A 23505-nucleotide genomic window follows, 5' to 3' on the forward strand; every position below is an offset into this window, starting at 1 on the left:
ATTCAGAATAAACACGAATGACATGCCTTTTTATTGATGTTTAATTCAGAAAAGAAGTTAATGCATGCCTTGAAAAGCAAAGACAATGACTGCTTTATACTTAATAATTTGCTTAAACTGAATTTCATACAGAAAATTAATTTGCTCTTAACAACTAGATGACTTTCTAGAAGGGAAAAAAGTTATAGTATTAGCTTCTTTTTCTGAATCCCGGTGCTCTGCAGTACGTTGACAATACTAAGCACTGGTTGGATGAATACAGTTACAAACTTTTAGGGCAAACACAATATTTTTTCCCCCTTGGTTTTTGGAAATGCAGTTTCCTTCTGACCATCCTAAGAAGGACAAAGGCTGTGCAAGCTGTGTGCATGGCCATGGTATGGAAAGGGTTGGCAGAGATCTCACACCCTCATAAGGCACAAAACACAGGATCTCTTGTATTCCCCTATGTCCAGTGTTCGCCATAGTGTACTCTCCAAATCTATGCAACTTATAAATGAAAAGTTTTTAGGGTGCTAAATTAGCCAAAATCTGTGATTAGATTCTGTTGGTAAATCAAGTCAACCATTATATATATATAGCCATTATATATATGTGTATATATATATTGCTCATGCATCCACGTAAAGCTTTTCTGCAACATGGCTACCTGCTTCACTGCAAAAAGCAGGGAATTGGATAATTATGATAAATTATCCAGCTTAATCTAGTAGCTGTAAGTAAAGTTGAAAGATCTGAACTGAGATATAGGAGGAGCGAAGAATAAATGAAAGAGGAAAATAATATAATTCCCTGTCAGCTAAGGATATAATAATATAATTCTCTGTCCAGTTCACTACTTTGGAAATGATATTATTTTCTTTTGACAAATAAAGATATCTGTGTTCCTCTTGGGAAGCATGGGTACATTCCTATGCTGCTTTCCTCAAAGTGCAGCCCCCCTTGTCTCTGTAGCAAGTGGGCTGCACGGGCACCTGCCTGAGCCTGGGCACGTACCTACTTGCTCCCATGACTCACCAGGATCGCTGAGGGATTCTGTTTAAAATTAAAAGTATTGTTTAAGGTCAAGCCAGGTATTTTGGTTGATTCAAAGCAAAGCGTTTTACTTCTTTTGGGGAGTTACGGAGCTCTTGTTTAATCTTTCCTTTTAATTTAGATCTATACTTAAATGAGAACATGTTACCTTGGAACTGTCAAATTTTTATTTCAAAGTGTCAGCTATTTTAAGATTTGTTAAATATGCTTTCTTCCCTTATTTACCAGTGGGATCATACCATTTGCTGCATTTTACTCAACTTTATTAGTAATTTTGACTTGTCCAAAACTTGATTTTTTTTTGGCATCTGTTGATTTTTAAAATTGTCCACTTTTGTAAGCTGTTAAAACTGAATTTCTGATACGAACAGCAAGGTGTCTAGCAACACTAAAATGTATAATATTGAGCTTTTTTAAAATAGGAAATGTTTTATGATAACAAATCTGAAAAAGTCCCGTCAGCAGGGGGATTGCCAGATAATCTCTTGCAGTTGAGACTAATGAAACAGCTTATCTTGTGGTCTGTAGTTAATAAGTGTGGTTGGTTTTCTGAGCACTGAATCATTCCAGAGATCTGAAGCATTCTCTGTTAAAATAATTTTCTTACATAGCTTTATCCAAAACACTGTCTTGTTGAAAGACTCTTCCCATTGACTTCTGTGCTTTGGACTAGACCCATAGTGTGGAGCGAAGTGCCAGTTCCTTTTTCAGACGGTATGCACAGGGATAGTCTTTTTGAATCCGTTGTCTTTAATTCTCAATTTGTCTTTAATTACCAAAATGAACCAAAATATAGATGCTTTCCATTCATGACTCCTATTTGAGAGAACTGCTAAGTAATTTGACATGAAAGCGGTTATGGAAAGTGGCTCACGTATTTATTTGAATCATCTGCCTTCAAGGAGCTATCAAACAAGTTTGTAGCTGTGTTACAATGAGCCCCAAGTTCCAATTAGTGAAACTAACCTGACACACGCTTCCTCTTACTGGCTTTTAAGCCATTTTCTTTTCAATCTTTTGGAAGCACTGGGGAGCAGGCCTGCAAGAATAATAATGTTATTGCAGTGTGTCATCTTGGAGTCGTTTAAATGATGTGTGTGTTCCAACACCAACCTTTGAGGTTATTATTAAGTCCTGCCACAGCAGGAGCAAAAGTCAAGAAGCAATTATATGCATGATTAGTTTGTCAGTTTTCCAGAAGTTCTTTGGGCCACTGTTCATCCTGCATGAGTCCTTGAGATCAGGATTTTACACTAAGTTTCAGACTGAGTGCATGTTGCTGTTGAGTTGGGGTCCCCCCCAGTCATCAGTGCTTGGAAAAAAAAGATAACAGAATCATGGAAAGCAAAACGTGCTCTAAGCCTCACTTGACCAGTCTGAAAGGAGGTAATACCTTGTTTCATGGAAGGTTCAATTGAACACCTGTGAGTTCTCGCTCAGGAGAAGGTCTAAAAACACAAGTTATGAAGAACAGTTTCTCTTCAGCCTAATGCAGGGGCTGGACAAACTTTAAGCAAGTTTAAATGCACTACACTAACCTGAGTCCTTCTGGCTTTTTACTTCTGCCCATGTCCTCCAAATAGCTGCTTTGTGCTATTCTGAAAATATAAACATGATCTGCACTGGCCTTGGTAAAAATGTTAAATTAGGCCAGCCAAATTTTTCTCCTGTACTGTGTGATCTTTGCACAGCAGACCATGAGAGAAATCAATTAAACTGTAAAGCATGAAAATGCTGACTCTCCCCTACCCCTGCACACCCAGGATACAGAGACTGTGTGAAAGAATACAGAGCCTTTCCTTTATGGCACTGTCAATTTTCTGCGTGCACATTCTTTTGCCATTTCATGGATTTATTTTCTAGTGTTGGTAGAAGGCCCCATTAAAAACGAAGTCATGAAATCAAATATCTCTGGGCTCTCCAAGCCACAACTTTTGCATAGGTGACAACGAAGTAAATTGTCTGCTTGGCTCAGAAATGAGCTTCTCGCTCTCTTGCCTGGAAGCAAGGCAGGCCAAACTCATACATGGTTTTCGAGATTTTTTGATTTTTCCCACAAACATAGACAAACCGGACTCTCCAACATCTAAAAAGACAAAATATCTTGTTGTAATGCCAATGTTCAAAACACGTCTTTAAATATCATTGCCTTAATGTAGCGTTAGAATATTTGAGTGCAAACAAAACACCAAAATAGATGCGCGTATCTTTGTGGAGACCAGAGTCGGGCTGAGCGGGCCATTGGGGTGTTCAGTCAAGTATGGGGAGCATGTGGCAATATAAGCTATTTTTTGGGTTGCTCAGAGTTTACAAGGTTTGTTGACAATATTTGTGGAACTGGAACTGTTCACCGCTGAAAAGGGAGAAGGTGGGTTAACAATGTGCAAGTGGAGATGTCTTGATGATGATGATAAATTATTGCTTGTAGGTTACAATGAAGATATTGTAATGTCCATCCTAACGGTTAGTGTAATGTTACTTATAAAGAAAATCAATAGATGTGTTTTAAAAAAAATCAAGACGTGATTTTTATTTTTTTAAAGCCACTAAAACTGGCCAGACTTGCTGAGTTGAACCATACGTCAACAAACAAATGCTTCTGATTCCAGCTATTGTTTTTATTCTCTGAAAAATGGATGGTTTCATTACAGAATTTGTTGGGTCACCTTAAAAAAAAATTCCCAGTTGATCCATAACACTGCAATTGATGGATTTACAACAAAATCCATATCCGTTATTTTACGTACATTTTGTTGCTTAAAAAGAATATCTTAATATAACAGCTGATACTTTTTAAATCCACATTGAAACAACTGTTGGATTTTTATACTGTTGTAAAACTCTTTGTAGGGTATTCATAGAAAATGTTTTATTAATTGCCATATGTTTATTGATTTCTCTTTCATGTTGGTTCTTTTGTTCTTTCTTTGTAGTGGCAAAAGATCTTTCTGCATCATCATTTGCAAGTTATCTAAAATGTCAAAGGTGTTCTTTTGAAGTTTATTATAGATCACATGCTGTACAGGCCTTGACTTTGGCATATTTACAAAAAAAAGTACATACTTTGAAAGCTCAGAGATTGGGGCTGCATTAGTTAAAAAAGGAAGAATGTTTTCCTACTTTTTTCTTTTTTTTTTTTTAATTTAAGAGGAACGTAAACAATTCTCTGTGTTAAAAAAACTGATGTGTCAGGTAATTGTTGTTTTCTTTTGCCTATCTCGCTGTATCTCACGTTAGTATGGTAAAACAGATTGTAGGCAATCTAGGCTTAATCCTCCCGGCAGGCATGTTACATTAACACTCCATCAGTAGACCAGAGAAGGGAAGAGAGGCAGCATTTTCTGTGGTAGGACCGTTCCCTTTTCCAGGTTGTGTATCTGAAGAATTTGGCACTAACCGAATGAACAAGGGCACGTGAAGTCATTTTGTACAGCAGCAACGTCTTAACGAGATGGTGTTTCTGAGATACGTGGGGTTTTGCCGCGTCTCCTCTGCTCTGGCTCCGTACAAAGGGCTCCAAGCCTTTGGATGTGGGAGTGGAACAAGTGGCTCAATAAAAAATAAAAAAGTTAATAGTGCTATTCAGTGAGTTTTAAGCTAGCTATTGATGTCTAAGTCAGCAGATCTTTTCCTTTTGAAACCAGAAAGTAAGTGGAGTTTTTTTTAAGCATAACCAGGAAAAACCTGTACTTTGATCTAAAGGTGGTTCAAATGAGATCCACACAGAGTTAATGCCCAAGCATGTCAAACCTCTTTTTTTCCTTAGGAGAGAACCCAGCTCTGCTACTTCAGTTATCTGAAAATCTCCCTATGAAAGGCTGCTTGAGGAAACGGGCTGTGCTAAAACACGGATAGGTGCTGTCTGCTACCTCTAGTATGGGTGAAGAACAAGGTCCCAGAGTGGAATGCGTGATTTTTTTTTTTTTTCTTTTCTAATTATTAGTATTTGAAGCCTAATAAACTGCAAGTGAAGACTGTGCAGTTTGGGGTATATGCAGAGCTGTGAACACAGGGACCCAAGGAGGAGGTTGCTTAATATGGGATGCTGACATACAGGAGCATGGGTACAGCAGCAGGATTCCCCCATCATTTACATTAATTAAGATCAAAGGAGTTACTCCCAATTTGCACTAACCTGAGATCAGTTAATCCATGCATGCTTAAGGAGAGAGATATTTTATATGGTAAAGGAGGAAGCAACAGCATCATGAGCTCTTCTCTGGCTCGTCTAAAACCTCATTTTGCTGCTTTGTAACTCATCCTGTGGAAAAGCTCTGTTCAGACACTCCTGGATTTCAACAGCAGGAAATGCTGTATTCTGAGTTACTGCCTTCTCAGCTGAGGGAGTTCTATTTAAAAAAAAAAAAAAAAAAAGAAAATTTCGAGTCCTTCTTGCAGGTTTGTTTTTAAGAGCATGCAGGATCTGCAGACTCTGTTTCTGGGGAGAAATTCTGTGGGGCTATTTACTTTGTATTACTTAACCTTTTAACCCTGATTTTCATTTGGCTTTCCTTTGCTTTCTGGAAGTGTTGATAATTGTCAAGCTAACTTCCCAGATTCCTCAGTGGCAGTATTTCAGTGATGGGTCGGCTTTCTCTAAATAATGTCTGTAAGATGATCGCATTGAAAGACCATATGTATACTTCCGAAAAGAAATCAGTGAAAATGGTGCTGAAAATCAAAGACAATTAATAGGATCATTAAGACTGATAGATTTTATGGCTGCCTATAAAGATGAAATATAAACCAAAATTACTAGCCTTTTGAATTTAAAAAGAGCTCTGCTAGGTGAAGATGAAGCAAAATTGAAACATCTGCTACTTACAGGTAAGGTTAAAATAATCAACATTTCACCCTCCCACTGAAACCAAAAATTATCCTTGCCAGTTGTCATTCTGGCAATCCAAAACTGCCACTTTATGTTCCCTTTTAAATCATTTTCTTTCCATGCACTTTGAGGGTTGAAATATGTCCCCTTAAATGACAGGTAAAAGAGCAGATGATGCAACTGCACTTAGGGTGCATAAATGCGCTTTTGCATCAAGGTGCTGTCTGCAGGCTTAGGAGGCAGAATTTCCTATTGAAATAGGAGAAAGTGTTCCTGAAATCTCTGTGGGTGAAATCCGCCCCGGAGGCAGGACAAGGCCCATGCGTGATGTGCATCTCTTGTGACCCTGTCTGGGGAGGCTCAGATACCTGGATTTGCCCTTGCATTTCAAGTAGGGTTTTGAATATCGGCCTCATCAAATAAAACACGGCTCAAATCTGTCCATATACAGGTCGGTGTCAAGGTGCTGTTAGTTGAGTCTCACGGGAAACAAAGTAATTTCTAGCTTTTAAAAATAGAATAAAAGTTTCATTTGTTTAGAAAAGATTCAGTGAAAATAAAGACAATTGTCACATTGTATTAAATACCATTAGAGTATGGAATGAGGGAATAAGGGACTGGAGAATTTTCTCCTTCCCAGCACTGATTTTTCCCATTGTTTTACTCGGGTTTCAGGAGGCAAATGCAGACGGGAAGCATGCAAGGTTTGGGGGACATTGCAGGGGAACGTGATGGTGGGGGGCACCATTTCCGATCCCTACAAAAGCAAGTTGTGCGTGGAGAGGACAACAATAGCAAAGGTTCCTACGCCGTCCACCTTCAACAGGGCTGGCGTTTCATCTGCCTGTCCGCCTTGTGGAACGCTCATCATCTCCAGGCACTTTATGCCTCAGCCACACAGAAAACCCCATCTGCTCCATTTAATGATTTCTGTTTGATGAATTTTTCTGTATTCATAAAGGGAGATGCTGTCACAAGGGACAGCCTCGAGCACACCCACCCCTACAATCTTTATCAGGCTCCCAGCCATAATCATTCAGGCTCTGCTCCTAATATAGCACAAGCCCTGCAGAACCGGGGGTTCGCTGGCAGCAGGCTTCTGATTCCTTCATAAACTGTAATTCTGATGCTGCAGGTTTAATTAAGTACGTGGCAGTTAATCAGCCACTGAAAACAGGGGCCTCCACTGGGGAATTACCTGAGTGAAAACAGACCAAACATGAAGGGGCTCCCTTGAAACTCTCCCACTCGTGCTTCGACGATGAAATGGAAAGAAAGTTATCAAATAAAATCTGTTTGCTTGTGGCTGTACTGTGACAGCTTTGTTAGTCCTAACAGATGACAAGGATTATTCAATCAATATAGATTTACCCTGAGAGTTTTGCTGTTTTCAGGCACCTCCAGGAAAATGACAGCCATTAAATATGTACAAAGGCCAGTCCGGGGCCTATGGCCTCTAGCTTTAAGCTGCTGCCTTTTCTGAGTTATGTCAGGATCAATTTTTTCTAATAGATATCACTTATCCTACATGATAATCAGCCTATCATAGTCCATTGATTACATGACAGCCTGATTTAGGTCTGGTCTAGAAGATAAGAAACACAGGGAAATCTCTTGCCTGGATTGTCCAGGAATTAAAATCCTCTTTCGGAACTTTTCCCTGAAGTTATTTTATACACGCAGAAGCCAAGGGAGCTGTTTTGCCCAGTTTCTCTCTCTCGTACATCGCCCTCACTCCTGTGTAGCACCCTGGAATCGCGGGGAGCCACAGCTGAAGACTTGGATCCACTATCTTTGTCATGTCTTTTATGGCAAGGTCGTCTGAGGCTGGTCCTGTTGATCCACACTGATTGTCGTTCCAGTAAGAGCTGTTGCTTCGTTTTGAAGGCTCTGCTAGACTTGGTCACATCGTGTTTAGGAGGATCCACAGTTTGGGATCTGAGTCAGGTGAACACTAGATGTGATCAAACGGAAACCTGCAGAACTACAAAGACAACTGCTGTTACAAGCGAAGTGTGAGATGACATCTTATTTTTATATGACTCCAAATATCATATTTCTATTTCTATCAACAGTGTTTTCTCAAGATCTCTTTCTGTTAGTGCTGCTATGCTTATTGTGGTGTTGGGGTTGAGGTTCCCTGCTTTTAATAGTATTCAGGAATGCTCAAGGAAGGCATTTGGGTCTGAAATGTCTAGAAAGCCCTTCCAGTGCTCTTTGCTGAATAAGCACAAGATAACTGTGTTCATGCTGGTGAAAGCTGAGGAAATGCCCTCTGTAGTATGTATGTGAGACTGTTGTAAGGGATCCTTTAAACTGTCATCTAAGCATTTATACGTAAGCTTTTCATTCCCATCGGGGTTGGAATTAATCTTGTATATCTTCTTCTATAGAACAGTCTCCTCTCTTTAGGTCGGTGGATCCTACTGGAAGTGTTACAAAGACTTGGCAGAATTATTCGTAAAGATATGACATAGATTTGGTGAAACATATTGTTTTGTTCTGCAAATTGCTAATAGATATCTGAAACAACACCAGGTGGCCTACATTGCTTTTTCCAATAAGTAATTTCCACAGTTGCCACGTCTCGGGGATACAAGTCTAAAATGAGAGGCAAAGTGTCTATATGTAATCTCTTTGAAAACTTGGTTTACTCTGTGAAATTTTCTGACAAGGATGTAACGTTAAAAAGTTTCAGCTCATTAACGTGCATGGATTTGGAGGTTTTCTTGGTCAGGTATACAATTCCATCATTTAGTAATATTTTGTTTCTAACTTGCATAAAGAGGAATATTTAGAAGCGCACTTAATATCAACAGTAGTAGGCACAAACTGCAAATTCAGTGGTTTACATCCTGCCTTTTCTGTTTCATTTAGGCTGTGATATGCTGCAGTTGTCCCTCCGTGTATTAAAAAAATCTTAATTTTCCTATGTAGGGCTTTGTGTTCTTGACTTTTCAAAGGCAACCACAAAAGCAGTATCAGGTGTGTTTCAGGTATTTCTGACTACCAAGTCTAGAGACATAGTGAGATAGCATAGCAATCTTCTACTTCTTGACCATGTGAAAAAAAAAGAAAAAATAGACCTGTCTACTCTGTTTATATTTCAGTATGCTTCTGTTAAGGTTTTTAACTCATTGCTCATTCAGATTCCAAACTGACAGTACAGTAATTTTCAGAGCAAAATAAAAAGTTTTATATCCAGATGTGTAGCTGGAATGGCTACCAGATCCATTTGTCATTATTGCTTTTTGCATACGGTCTGGTCTTATGATTCCTTCATCTTTCAATCTGTGCTTGTAACCCAGAGCGTAATAATTCTCAGTCTTCACTGACAATTTTATTATGACTATAGATCAAATATATATGGGTGTTTGGGGTTTTTTTTAAGTAGTTTGTTTTCACCACAAAACAATTTGTAAACATAGAAGAGATCTGATTTCAAAAAAGAAGAGGGTGAGAAATTGATTTTACTATGTTAAAGAGTATACTGGTGTTCACTGGGGAACCTCTGGTTTCTCTTTCAAGGCCCAGTTAACTTTCTTTTCTCTCAATTTGACCATCTTTTGTTATGTGTTTGTTTTGAAATTTAAAGAAAAGATCAAGGTGTTGCAGATCACATCAGTGTATGGGAGTAGATAAAACTGTACTACATTAAACTCTATTAATATATAAGTAGAAATACTAAAGAAAATGATGCTACTATATGTTCCAACTATCAAACAAATCAAATCTATGTTTCATGTGAGAAAATACAATGAAGTCCAAATATTATAGGGAAAAAAGACATTTTTGTTTCACTAAGGTGTACATGTTAAATAATCAAAGGATTCAACATGACAATATGGTTATAGATAGTTATCTTAAGTGCCTTCTGTGGTGAGGAACCGAAATTAAGAACTTGAACAAAACATGATACATGAAAGTGCAGGTTCTACAAACACTGGGTTGCTTATTAAAACTACTTTGATCCCTCGTTTCTTTGATATCCTAGGTCTTATAAAGAATTCACTTTCAGGGGTAAATATAGGTAGTTCAGAGAGACTTTATGACATACTGTACATACTGCTCTTCCAGAGACACTTTTTAATTACTTAAGAAAAAAAAAATCCAGCAAGAGAAAAATGCTGATAGAGTCACTATCAACTGATGTTCATTTCTAACTGATGATTATTTTGGTGTAACCTATTTGAATAACGCTCTTCTCAGAAGCAGGTCAGGCTTGGGAATCTGAACGGATCTACTAACATTCCACATTAGCAGGATGAGACGTGGGTTCACGCAGCAGACGGGGTATACGCTTGTCCCTAAAAAGATCCCACATTTGCTTGCTTCTCTGAATATTATCCAGGCACCCGCTGGAAAAGCTGGATTTTTGCTGCCATTCACTGCCTTGGTTCCTTGAGCAGGACTGCAGGGAATTCTCAGAGAAGAGAAGAATCAATATTAATAACATTTATTCTCTTTTCCAAATCACTTTGAGACCCTGCTTTCTAGTCACTGAGGCCTGCATGAGGCTGGAGATCATTCTGAAGAAAATATATAATGCTATTTTCAAATACACTCCTCCAGTTTTTACCTTCGTTCTTTAAAACTACTGTCACCAAATCCAGGGCAATATCACAGATCCTGCACACATTCTTGTATTGCAGAAACATGGGCTCAGGCCGTGACTTTGCTGTTGAGGCTTTTCTGCATAATGGGCAGGTGATAAACCCGGTGCCGTGATGTGAGGCTGGATGGTGGGAAAGATCAAGTTCAGGTGATAGACTATGGTTTCTTTGTAATAGGTTACTGCATTGTAGGCCAAACCTTTATTTGATAAACTTCAGTGGGATTGTCTTCTAGCATCTCAAAAGGTTCAACGTACATTTTTAGGCCCAGGAATGTGAACGTGTTGCTCCTCATAAACCCCGTTTCCCCAATTTTTGAATGCTATGTGGACAAACAGGTATGGCTTATGTGTCAGGAGTCTAGTGATTATCAGGTAACATGAAATTCAGGTTTGAAATGAACCAGTGAAATATAATCTTGATAATGCACTGGGTATTTAGGGAAAAAGGGTTCTTGTGTCATTTTGGTGAAACGTGCTCTAAACACAAATAAAATGTGTGTGACCTGAAGCTTAGTGCTGAGAGTACATTGCAGTCAGACCAAGGCTCTGGTACAAAGTGCACTCGTGTTTTGACCTGCATGTTTTTGGCTTTGAAGTATGGCTGGGACACTCGCTGGGTTTTGGGGTCAAAAGAAAACTACCAATCAAATGAAAATTAGAAATCTCTAGAACGTACAAGTGAAAATCCTTGAGCAGTTTTATTAGGCAGGTTGTGTTTCTTTTATGACTTCTCTTGTTTCAAGAAGCAACTTCAAACTAAAAACTTAAAGCAACTTCAGTTTGCAGGCAAAAGCATTTTTTAATGACAAAAATGGACTCTCACTGTCAGACAGACTGACTATCAGAAAATTGCTGTGTTACCAGAGCTGGTTCATTCTGAAAATGGGACCGTTGTGCTTCTGAAGGCTTTTTTCCTCCTTTCAGTATAGTGACCTTATTAAACTAGTCTGTTTCTACTGGAATTTACAGTTATTAGTATTTTTTAATTTAAAAAGTTTAATGAACAGATATTGAACACAGTCTGAAGACATTTTCATGTTTCCAAAAACCAAATAGATCCCTTAGTACAGGTTCACTTGTGATTTCTTTACAAGGCAGAGCTCCGTTTTTTTTTTGCTGTAAAAGCCATTTTACATCTTTGAGCTGAAAAGAAGGCTCTGGCAGCAGCAGAACACCTATGATGCCCAATTAAGCAGCTCTAATTCAATCCATCCGTGAGCACCAATTACCCACAGAGGTGTTTGGTGAGAGTGCAAGTCTCCGCACAAACGCTTGGCAAGCCAGGTGTCTATACATCAAATATCAGCTCTCGCAGGCTGCGGCATCTTTGTGAAATGCCAACACACACAGGTGGATCTCTGTAGAGGATCCTTACCCTTATTACATACTTGAAAAATAATGCAAGAATTTCCACTTGCTCTTGTCTCTCCTCATGTTCCTATTCACTAGATCGTGCTGCCTTTCATTAATGAATTACTTGTCCAATAAACTGCTGCACATTAATTGATCTGTTAATCAAAATGATAACTGACTCAGCTCTAGTAATATTTTGAAATCTATGGTAAGATATTAATCAAAGTTTTGTGAATCTGCACATCACTTCTGTGATCAACCCATATTATCTAATGCAATTCCTATAGTAATTTAAGTTTATAATTTCCATATTCAAGGTCTTTAAAACTGGTTAATGAAGCTCCTTTGGAGATGATTTACAGATTTATCTTTAGATCTATGTAATTTTTTTCATAGTTCTTAGAACAATACTGTTAGACAGATGTCTGTGTTCCCTCCTAAATCCTCCAGTGTTTTGGTGGATAGCATATGATTGGCAGCTAGTGAACCTAGAAATTTTTTTTTTTTTAAATTATAGACTCTACTTTCTATCTTCAGTATCTCATTGTGATCAAGAATTTAAGATCTCCCTTTGAAAGACTTTTATATTAATAAACCATTTCAGACATGTTTAACCACCTCACATATAATAGAATTACTTCAGACACAGAAGACCTAAAAGTAATGTAATTTTCCTTGAGTTGTTATATGATCGTTTGAGTATGCAAGCTCGACATTAATTGATACTTGAAAACACACGTAATTTGTCATTTCCAGATAGAGGGGAACCAAAACAACCCGCCTGTAAATGCAGTCCTGTTTGGGGTAGGTCTTTGGAGTGTGCTTCACTCTTCTTTCTCTCTTTTCTTTAAGTGACTTAGATCAAACATTCAAGCACCGTCTGTAACTAATATTGTTTCCTGGCCTAAACAGATAATTGCCCTTCTGGATGTATAAAAGATGTCTCACAGAGCAAAGTGAAATATCATTAATAAAGGAGAATGATTTACTCACGAATTCTTCAAGAAGTAAGATTAATAAGCCATCCCCTGGTGTTAGATATAATCTTCAGATCTCTCTTCACTGCATGACTTATTTTTGCAACAACTGCACTATTCAATCATTAATCATTACACTCAGTGAGCAGTTTATCTGTGCTAATGTGCATGCTATACACAAACAACAACTCTCTTTTACATTTGATGGAGGAGGAGGAAAAGGTAGGCTCTGCAGTGTGCTGTGAATGAAATAAAATGAGGCTGCCATACGATACATACGTTTTCATTCCAGATATAGCAACTTCAGTTAGAAGCTATCTCTTTCCTAATGAAAGCAAGATTGCATTTCAGTGCGGAGTAATGGTTGTATAGGAGAAGGCGTGTGTGTGTGCCTTAAAAATACGTCCGCTGTCTTACCTATTCTTGTGCGAGTAGAGAAAAGGAGAGCAGCTTTGGCTCTTACAAGTGTGCTGATAAGTTAACCTGTATTACCCAAAGCAGTTTAGCTACGCTAGCACAGAGCTCTATGTAGGCTGATTTACCTTGAATTTAAAGCCATTTTTGCACGGTACAAGCCTGAGCATAGACCACTCCACAGATCAACTGGAGAGGGGATGAGAACACTGCTTTGTTTAGCAGTTTTTGGCTTGTTTTGGAGCCTGCAGGAACCCTGTGGGTGTTGGCAATCTGTGCGAGGTGGGGTGCGTAGCAGGTCCCCTCTTCAGTTTTATTACTAAAAATGATACAGCAGTAAACTGAGCATTTTACATACCAGAGCGTTTTGTCATAAGTAATAGAGCTCAACTCCGGTAGCAGTGACAGAATAGCACATACCATCCAGTCCAGTTCGGAGTTTGTCTTCCAGCAAATTCCTCTCACTTTGGCTTCATCTTTAGAAAACTGACTTCCCAGACAACTAATGAACTAAAGTAGTAAAACTGTCATCAAAGAGGAGACTCATGAGTTCAGGTTATAATACTTCTGAGAGACCTGGACCCATAATTATGACAAAAGAATAAAGATTATTAGCTTCAAACAATCTTGACATAAATGTAAAATTTATCTCTTATTTTAAAATCCAGTTGGTGTTCATATGCAGATACCCATCGCTGCCTCCAGATATCTAGATCAATTCCGTTTAATTTGGTTCTTCTAAGAACCAGCAATAAAGATTTCTAATACTTGGCTATTTTTCTTGCTGTGGATGCTGACAGCCATCTGACAATTCAGTTACAGCTGTGTGCTTGTACAGATTAATAAAGTGATCGTGATTAGGAGTTCATTGTCTATTCCCTCAGTGTTCTCTAACAAAAAAGCAACTGAGGGAGAACGGAGCAGGGAAGCCCCAATCTGGTCTCTAGAGTAGGCCTGCGGTTCTGCTGGTAATCCTGGATCTGCACTGAGTGGAGAGGAGTGTGGGATGCGATGAGATGAATCCTGCTCTGGCAAGGCCAGTGGATTGAAAAAAAAAAAAAAAGAAACCAAAAAACAACAGTGGAGGAAATGTCAAGTTTTGTTTGGCTCTTCTCTGTCCCTGTATAAGCCTTTTGGTGAGCAAAAGAGCTCAAGACTTCTGTAATGGAGAAAGATGGTCTGGTGGTGACCTTAAGAGGTGGAGGGAAAGTGAAAACACATGGGTTTAAGTGATTGTTAGCATTTTAGAGAGATAGCGTGAAACAGGGAGATGGAGAATTAAACATAGGAAATAGCTGTTGTGTTTGCACATTACATTATTTTGAAGAAATTGAAAATGTTCTGTTGACCTTATTCTTTTCTAGTGGAAAGCTTCGTTTTCAAAAACATCTTTATTCAAGCCAATATCTTTATATAGGGAATCTTTTCTAGTGACTGGATATTGTTTAGTAACTGGAAGGGAAATTTTGTAATAATTGTTGCCTTAAATGCCAGGCTCACCTTTCATGAAGAATCTCCAAGTGCTTTATAAATATTAATTAATATAGTAGTGGAGTAGCATTCTCATTGTGCCGTTAAAGCAAGGCATGGTGCGTAAGTAAATCTGAACTGGCCCTGGGGAAAACCCTTTTTTATATGCTGAAGTCCTACAGATGAGGAATTCTAAGCTTTTTTTATTATTATTCATTGGCTTTTCGGTGAGGGCATGCCCAGTCCTCCCATTGGTTTGGAGGGCTGCTCAGTCACCTTGCGAGTCCTTCAGAGCCAGCTCGTTCTCTGCTCACAACTGGTGCTTTGTGGTGTGGCCGAAGGGCTCTGCGAGCCAAAAACCTCTGCAAAAGTGCTGTTCTCTGCTGAGCACTTCTGGTCACTGGAGGGACAGGGCAGGAGTCAAAGGCACTTAACGTAGCCTGCTGGGTGGCTGCAGTTTTGAGCTGGGTAATACATACCTATTTCAGCTATTTTTATTTCTTCTGCCGTCTAATTAAATTAATGAGAGAGTATCCTTCCTCTCTTTCCTTGATTACTTAATTTGAGAGGATTCCTGAAGGTTTTTTCTTGCTGGCTAAATGCCCATGGAAACTTTAACTGAGCATGCATAATTATTTTGGAAAGACCTGACTCTTTCCTGGTGAGGTATCTGACCCCAATAGCAAGGTACTTGGCAAAGTGAAAAATGGTCACAGCATCCCTGTTTTCAGCAGGAATGGTGGCACTGTCTTTTTCTCCCTTCTGATGGATGTGATTGTCATATAATTGTCATATAATGTGATTGTCCAGCTTCTACCAACACCCACCCAAAAAGTGTGATAATTAAATGTACACTGCAGCTATTGAATGACTTTCCAGTTGCAGAGAAATGTGCCCTAGTTTGGATCAGGGACTGTATTCACATCCATAAGGTTTACAGCGGGTTCCCACAGTAATACCAAATCCCTGTTTGTGAACGAGAGGATCCTAGTTTGGTTCATATTTACAAACCACACTGTCATTACCACTGATGCAGTATCAGCTACGATAATTATCACTGTGCCTTCAGCTTCAACAGAGCAGACGTTTGTCTGATCCACGTGGAGGGTTGCCAAGTTGGCTTGCGGTATACTTGCTGAAATTAGATGGCTTTTTTCAGCTTGGATTGCACCAACACCCACTCATGTTAACTGTGAAGGAATTAGTGTGGTTAAAATGACATTTCTGATGTTGTCTTATGAAATTTGAGTTCTGAATTATGAATTACAGTAATGTGACTTCTGTTCCATTTAGTGACTTGGTGGAATGTAACGTTAAGATATTTTGACCTTTTTTGGCAATTGCAACTTGGAGAAGGTGGTAGCTGTAGATACAATTAGAGGATACGCTCATGTTAACAAACTGAAAGTTGCAAGGTTTGGTTTTACAAAGTAAACTTTCACTCGTCCAAGCTGCTTGGTGGTCTACTCTGGTTTGTGTTTTTTTTTCCCAATATACTACCTAGAAATCCTTTTCCTTAATTTGCCTCAAGAAAGGCAAAGAATTCTTCACAAAGAATTTTTGCTGTGGTTTAATTTTTATTCAGTTGGAGAAAACTGAATCTATCTAATATTCAGAAGAGCACTTTTATCTAGTAGGATTAGTTCATGCACATGTGTCAACAGTAAATTTTTCGACAGTCTTTAGCACTGTCCTCTTTTCTTCTAACTGCAGATTCATGGACGTTTTCACCCATGGTTATAGTGGGAGGAGGGTTAAGCCAATGCTTCTGAAAATCCCAACTGGGACATTCTTCCATGTAATAGCCTGGGACTGAGCCACATGGAGTCTGTTTTCTCTGTATAGTTGAGAATGCCTCTCAGGAGCCAGAGGTACAGATGAGAGGAAAAAAAATCCTGGTTGTGTGCAATCTAGTGAAGTAGGTTTGTTGGTCAATAATTCTGGAAAGATAGCTTTGTTTTCTAAGTTGAGTCAGAATACAGCTGTTGGGTGCCGCCTCTCCTAACCCAGTCCCTGGAGCAGGGCTTACAGCTCCCTGCTGCAGCACTGAATCTCGGGAGGGTACATGTAGGCACCAACTTGACCTCATGAGTTCCTTTTATGGTTCATTTTCATCGCTGTGCTTTATGCTTGTCTCGGTGGGACCGCGGAGCAGATCCAGCCTAAGCAGCAGAGGAAGGGCAGGATCTCCCTTGTGGGGCTGTTACGGCCGCATCCGAGCAAAGCCCCTTCATGATTCAAATAGATTGGCCTGGGCTTACAGGGGGAGAAGAGTTCACCCTGCGAATAAACAGCGCTGACTGGTGTAGCTCACAGGAGTGCACTGAGCAACTTGGTTACACTGAGCACAAGTTCAAGCAGTATCCGTGGATAACGTATGTGACGTTGGAAAAGGGGGTTCTGTATTTCGATAGACTCTAAACTTGCGGATGATGGCCGGCGTTAGCCTACTTAACACGGAAAGCAAATACACCCGTTATCCCACGGAAAATAGAGTTGTGTCCTATAGCTGACATCAGTCACTGGAATCAATCGATGTTTTTCAATAAGAAAATGAACAAAGATATCATTTCTTGCCAAAGGATGTTTCTGCTGGAAACGGTGGTTACTGGCAACTTTTTTGTTTTCTTTGAAAAGCCCAAGACTGAAAAGTCTTGATTTCCAGCCTATCACTTAAAACACAAAAGGTGTTACAGAAAAACGTTTGCAAAAACATTGTGGTCATTAATATCGTTAGTGAGAACAAAACACATTTCCTGCTTGACTTAGTGGTTTTTAAATTCAGAATTTGTACCTGTATTTCACTTCTAGGTAGGCTGTGCCTTGCTGTTACTGAGAGCACTGGGATACGGGCGGCTGTGCTGGGACATGCCGTGCTGGCGATGCTGGCTCAGATTGCCAACACAAATGTTTTGAAAGTGCAGGAGGACAAACTCAGATTCAGTTGTGTGAAACTTCAGTGAGTTAACTTCACTGTTGTTTCTCTGGATTCATGGAGTGTAACGGGCCATGAATCAGTAATTTTCATTCACAAAAGAACTTGTTGTATATATTCAGGTCCTCCTAGCAGTGCTGTAAGCAGCAATGCCTATTAAGCTTTCTAAACTAGTTAAACTAGGTCAGGGTGAGGGAGAACTGTACCAACATTATGATTAAAAGGCACCACTATAACGATCCTAGATAGCATTGTCATCTTTGTTCCCATGAGTCACTGCCTAACAATATGGTTATTTTAGCTCTGTGACTTCTTAAAAAAAAAAAAAGCTTTGTCCACATCTTTAAAAAAAAACCATTATCAGCCCTCTCTTCACCCTTTCCTGCTAGATTATATGCCGTTGCTGGTTTGCTAGAAAATAATTGTGCACGTTTTAATTTTATTCTGTCTCTTTTGCCCCTTATTTGAATTACTAATGTTCCTTCCATTTCCTTCTAAGGGTCTGTGTGTTGACTGGTAAGGGCTGCATCCTTACCAAATGCAAAACAGTAGCTCCCCTGAAGTGTTGCCAGGAAAATGTTTGCCAGTTTTTTTTTTCTCATTGGGTTGATTTCCCCCCCCTTTTCTGGTGGGGGAAGGGAGTAAATGAAGCACCCAGGATTTTATGGTTGGCCCTAATCAGTTTTCATAACAATGAAAGAGTCCCTATTGCATGAATATTAAATTTTGATGAAGCTTTTTTATTTGAGGCTGTAGATTTAAGACAGCTTGGTTACCAGAACTCCGCTACTCTGTGTCAGCTCTGTGAGATACTGAGTATTATAATTTCTATATTTGCTGCTCAGATGTCATTTAATATTAATATGCAAAATACTCATTCCCTTTAAAAATAATGTTCTTATTGTATGATTTATTTGATGTGGAGCTCGGAGTTTTGTCTTTTCTCACATAAAATAAAGCACCTTTCAGAGAGAGATGATCTGTTTCTTCCCGTACGTGTGGCACAAAATGTCAACATTCTTCCTGTCATTCTCAGACTCGGTGAACGGTGAAGCAAACATCAGGCACTGCTTGCACTGGGAGCAGTGGGGAACTATTGAGTTTTTGTTTTCAGAAATGTGCACCATGAACCCGAAACGTTCAAGGATTTGCAGCCACTGCAGAAATTTCTTATTCGTCCTTCTGTGACTCTTGAATTCGTAAACTTTGATCTGTAATTTTTGCCCCTCAAATTTGGGTCTTGCGGCTGTAGTTCTTGCGCTTGCAAAAAAATAGAGGGTCGGACTGCTGGTATTATTCCTGCATTCGGCTCTTCATTTTTCACGTAGTGGCTCTAGACAGAACTTGCTTTTTACGTGCTTCAGATCTCTGGATCTAATCCTATAAACACTTATAGACTGCATTGCTTAATTGTAGCCATCTACATGATCCCATGATGGATTTGATGAAACTGCTTACGTAAACAAACATTGAAATTATATATATAAATGTTAACATTACATGTTATGCTGCTCTACTAAAACTAGTGCAAAAATATCATCACTTCACGGAGAAATAAGTTGTTGTCCAAAAAGACACATGCAATTTAAGCTTCGCTGGGAATGGATTTAATTTAGAGCACTGCTTTTCTTGCAGGGGCTAACTGAAAGACACTGAAGTCTGCCAAGGGCCTGGCAGGAGCAAGTAACTCAGGGCTAACTTTGGGTACTTGGAAAAAGCAGGTTTATGGAGGAATTTGAATGACAAGATTGTAACAAAACACAAAAGCACTGTCAGTTATAAGAATTTGAATCTAGAGAAATGACCTGAATTGCAGCACTGCTAGAGGGGCACTGGGGCTCAGTGGGAGGCTGAGCAGCTGGCTGTGCCCTCTGTCATCAGCTTCCCAAACCTGGGGATTCTTTGGACAGTTCTCCATGTCTTTGAAATCCAGAATTTGTTATCTATTAATAATAATATTAACTGTGTATTGTATTCATGTACATTTTGAAGAGTTTACACGTTCTTGTTGAAGTTTGGAAGCCAGAACTGGACAGCTTTTCCTAATAATTCTTATCGGTGTTATGCATAGGTGCATTATTTCAAACACACTTTTTTTTAATCCTTGAATCCTCTTGTTGGATTTGATCCAAATCCCATTGACCATGCAAGGAAGACTTGCAGGATTTGACTTTGTAACTATTAATATTCTTATTCATAAAACCCACTTTAAGATTTACAGGTTAGTTACCTGAAATTGCTGCCCTATTCCCTAACGTTGATGAATCAGGTTCTCCTTTTCAAAAAAGAGAAATAAGATAAAAGGTCTCAGGATAGAATTTGAAGGTTTAAATGTTCTTGTAGACTATTATGAACTTGAGATTTACATCCACAGTCTTCATTGACTGCTACAAGCGCTATGTGTGTTTGTTTCAAGCCAAAGTAGGATTTCTTGTAGTACAGCAGCCAATGGCTTTTTTTTCCTTACTTGGATATGTTTTACAGTTGTTTCCTTTTAACATATCCTTATGCCAAGAAATTTGAAACACTCAGTCATTAACACAGAACGCAAACACTAAATGTGTTTTACGGGGGTGGTGGTTGTCGTCATTATTTTTTGGAAACCATAGAAAAATTATGTCCAGTGCTATTGTAATCCAAGGGCACACATTGGATTTAACAATGCAAATTGCGCATTTGGGGAAGGATTCTCTGTTATTCCCTACAGGAAGAATTCAGAATTCTTATACTATTGCTATGCACCTCTCAATGGGAAAGGGAAATAAACAAAACAAATTAAAATTAATGTTGTTTTTGATGTTTGATTTGCTAGTAATCTGCCTTCAAAGTGAGTTCATGGCTTAATCACTACTGTGAGTGGACAGCTATGTGGATAATTGTCTAAGGTCCAGTATGTCACATCAACTTTTTGTCTAAGTCTCAGCCAGCTAAAACAGTTTTGCTTTTGTTTTTTTGTGGTTTTTTTTTACTGTGACATACCCTATTTGTGAGGCTTTATGAGAAGACTGTGAGCAAATAAAGTTACATTCTGAAGGAGAAGACAGAAGCAAGTTAATGAAGAGAACTAAAATTGGCAGTTGAAGTGAGCAATATGATAGAGCTGTCATGGGAAGCTCCCGTTTCTTGGGCAGGTAGAAAGTTTGACTTAGGAGGAAAGGAGAGATAAATGGAAAGAAAGAGAAAGGAACTGAGCTGAAAGGGAAGAAAGAGTAAAAGAGAAAAATGCCTGGTGTGAAGTCCAGGTGAAGAGTCCTTTTACACTCAACATTGTTGTCTACAAGTTGTGGTTGACTGAATCTAACGCAGCAGCAGTTTATTTAAAGCAGCAAGGTGTTGTGGCTGGGTAGGTCCTGCTGAAGGACCAGGCTTATCCTAGCACAGAGTTACTGGAAGATAAGTGAGGTTTTGCCCTTCTTCCTCTCCCGTCTCTGATTGACACTGCTCATTGTGGCACATGTTCCTGCTGCGTGTGGTCAGGTTGCATAGCTGTGTAACCATCCTACATTTAGAACAGCTTTGTGTCCGGTCCTGTTAGTTCATGATAACTGAGAGCCTCTTTCTAAACCTAAAATTCTATCTCCTCCCGTTATTGTACAAGCTCCTTTGGCACTATCCCCAGTGACTACTCCCCATCCCACATAGGGGAATGTAGGAAAGGGAGAAGGTTGTTAGGGGCAGCACAAGGTAGAGGAAAGTCCTCTAGTTGCCTGAAGGTTCTTGCTATGGCTGACAGGCCTTTTTTAATCAGAATGCGAAAAAGTTGCCTGTTAATTACTTTTGATTACAAATGCAACGGAAAGTGAAAAGGAACATGATTCTCTGTATTTGCATTTGGGGAGCAGAGCTGCAGGAAGACTAACATCCAGTCTTTCAGAGGAAATTTGTGGCAAGTCCAAGAATTGAACACAGGTCCTAAGTTCCCAGTTGCTGCTTTAACCACAAGAATCCTGTCATACTACAGATAGACTCTAAGTATATAGTGATAGGATGTTTATTTTAAATTCCAAAGCATCCTTCATTGAGAGACCTCATTGTCCTCGGTAAATACTTAGGGATCCTAAATACTCCTTAGGAATTTCTGGAGTAAGGGACTCTCAGTCAATTCTGTAAATTCAGTGCCCTATTCACATATTCTTAACTTTTTTTTTGCACATCAGAAGACTTACAAATACATGACTGTGTGAAGCCTTTTAGATTTGTGTGTCTGATCCTGGTAGCTGACTACACTAGTTAGGCGTGCATGACTGCACTCCAAAAGCGCATACAAAAATCATCTCCACTCCTTTCTCCAAGCCCGCAAGGAAAGCTACTAATTTTGTAACATACTTCCTTCAAGTGAGATCAGTGAGATAAGGATCTGTAAAAGCAAATGGTTCTTCCCATGCTACACAGTGTCACAAGTTAAAAGTCATTAAAAAGCACATTTGCTTGCATTTATTGAGCCTTGCTATCAAACTTTAGTGTGAGAGCAAAAATTCTGGCATTTGGATCTGAGTTTGCCCACATAAATGGGATAAATCTGTTCTTCCTAGATGCCATTTCCCATAGTGGAAGGATTCTTTCCAAGCCATGCTCTCTGAAGAGCTGGGTAAAGAGCAGTTGATTTTTTTATTCCCAAAAGATAGAGCCATATTCTGCTCGTGTTCCAGTTGAAGCTGAGTTGTTACTCTCCTCTGCTTTGTGCTGATGAGCCTGCACATGGAATAGTGAGTCCAGTTATGTACCTGTTCCATCCCCTCATCCCACCCCTGTTCAGGGGTGATGTGGAGGAACTGTAGAGGACTACCATGGTGGTCCAGGGCCCAGAGTTACCTACCTGCAAGAAGCAGCCAAGGGAGATGGTCTTGTTCTGTTCTAGGTAAGAGGCTAAAGGGTATCTAATAGCAGCTTGCAGCTACTTAAAGGGTAGTTACAAAAGTGACAGAACTAGTGGCCTCTCAGTAGTGGCGGAAAACATAGCAAGGGGCAATAGTTGAAAACAGCACAGACTGGGAGATTCTGGTTGGATATTAAGAAAAATGTTTGTTTAGGAGGATGGTGCAGCAGGGGGACAAAGCCATGGCCAACCTGATCTAGCGTTGGCAATGGTCACGCTTTTATTAAGAGGTTGAACTTGAGACCTCCAGAGGTTTCTTCCAGCCAACAATTCTTTGATTCTGTTATAGAGCATGAATATTCAGTTCATTGACTGCTTTTCTGAATTGGTATTCTGAGTTTTTAGCATGATTTTGCTCAATGCCAGATTCTACTGCTTCTATGTTAAAAAGTAATTTTAATCCTCTGTAATCAATAGGACTATTTTTGGTGTGAAGTTCTGGATTGCAGAATCTGCAGATATCTGGATTGCAAATCCTATAGGGATTTGATTTCTTTCTTTTTTTTTTTTTCTTTTTGTAAAGCACCTGACTTGATAATGAATGAGCAAATAAGAAAATTAGAAAAGGTGAAGGAGCTTGATGAAACTTGATTCCATCTCATCTTTTAAAATTTATATACTACTTTCTTTTCTTTGAACACATAGTATGTTTCTCTAAGTGATAGTATGCGATTTATCTTCTCATAACCCCTTCTTGTGACCTTTTACTTAAGTAACCTGATTGAAATCTCACTTTGTTAACTTTAATTGACATTGAAAGAAAATTTATTTTTCCAGGAGCCAGGCAGATCAATATGAATTTGCACTCTACTAAGTTTACTTCCTGGAGTTGTCTTGAAAACTGTAAGAAAGCTCTGTACATGATGGAAAGCATCGAGTCTCTCTTGTTGCTCTACATTTGCTGCATTATGTGGGTTACCAAAAACATTTCAAAATAAACTGAGAAATGATAGTACAGCCATTAGAGATGAAAGCAGCCCTTTAAAGTACTTCAGTTTGCAC

The sequence above is a fragment of the Tauraco erythrolophus genome, chromosome 15 (assembly GCF_009769465.1).
Source record: "Tauraco erythrolophus isolate bTauEry1 chromosome 15, bTauEry1.pri, whole genome shotgun sequence".
NCBI lineage: Eukaryota > Metazoa > Chordata > Aves > Musophagiformes > Musophagidae > Tauraco > Tauraco erythrolophus.